The sequence below is a fragment of the Carlito syrichta genome, unplaced genomic scaffold (genome assembly GCF_000164805.1).
Source record: "Carlito syrichta isolate Samal-C Ts95f unplaced genomic scaffold, Tarsius_syrichta-2.0.1 Scaffold304700, whole genome shotgun sequence".
NCBI lineage: Eukaryota > Metazoa > Chordata > Mammalia > Primates > Tarsiidae > Carlito > Carlito syrichta.
The window spans coordinates 20,324-21,432 of NW_007248796.1; positions in this window are offsets into that span (position 1 = coordinate 20,324).

Below are 1,109 nucleotides of genomic sequence, written 5' to 3' on the forward strand. Positions count from 1 at the left end.
ATTTAAGTATTAAAAATTTTAAAAGCATAATGTTACAACACAAGATTTCAGTAGTTATTGCAAAAGTTACTTACTTAGCCAAAGTGATAGTCCAAAGATTTTGAAAAGAAAAAAACCTTGCTTTTTTGTAACAAAGACAGAGGGGGAGGGCTAATTGAATTTTTTCTCTTTCTTCCCCACTATTGTTTAGAGAAGAAAATTCTTTTGGAGATTGTTAATTAAGAAGCTCATGTTCTGGTCTTTGAGTAGCATCTTGGCCTAGCATTAGTGTACTTGATATCAATGGTAAATTGATAGAAACTTTTTGTAGCCTTGTTTATGGAATTCCTTTCACATTTCTTTTTACAAACTTTCACATACCATGTTTGACATACTCATACCATTTTTTGACATGCTTGAACCTTCTATTTTTGCCCTATACTTTCCTTCCTTTAAATAACCAGCCATTCTATTATAGAACAAAAATGTACAAGATTCTTTCCTATACAAAATTATTTCTTTCCTTTATCCTTTCTTACCAAAAGCATACCTTATACCAACAAATTTCTTTACATTTTTCCTAACCTAAGAGCTCTAACCAAAGCAACAAGTTTAGCCTTTTGTACTGAGTGCAGGAGGCAAAGGCACACTTTCAATTACTTTAGTAGTGGTCGCTATGGACTTCCTTTCTCCATTAATAACAAAACTGCTCCCATCAATGTACCATTCGTCAGCTATGCTCTGTCAGTTCTGGAAGTGGCAGGAGGGTAGTTGGGTTTAAGGGACCTGACTTTTGGAGAGTTAGAGTTGCCAATGAACAGAGTTTGGAACTTAGTAAGTCCTAAGCTAGTTAGAAATTTGTAAGCATTATTGTTCAAAATGTCAGCCACCTGGTGTGGAGAGTACACATCAATATGCTTGTTCATAAGTAATTTTATTAGCTTTCTGAGTTAGTATGGCAGTTGCTGCTAGGGCCTGAAGGCAAGATGGCATGGGATTACTTTCACTTTTCAAGCATTGTTTTTGGGACAATAACCTTTTTCATCATCGTTTGCTTAATAGTTTTTGCCTGTGCTCTCGCTCAATATTTTATTAAATCCAAATAGTATTCAGTTAATGTCCTGCTGCTT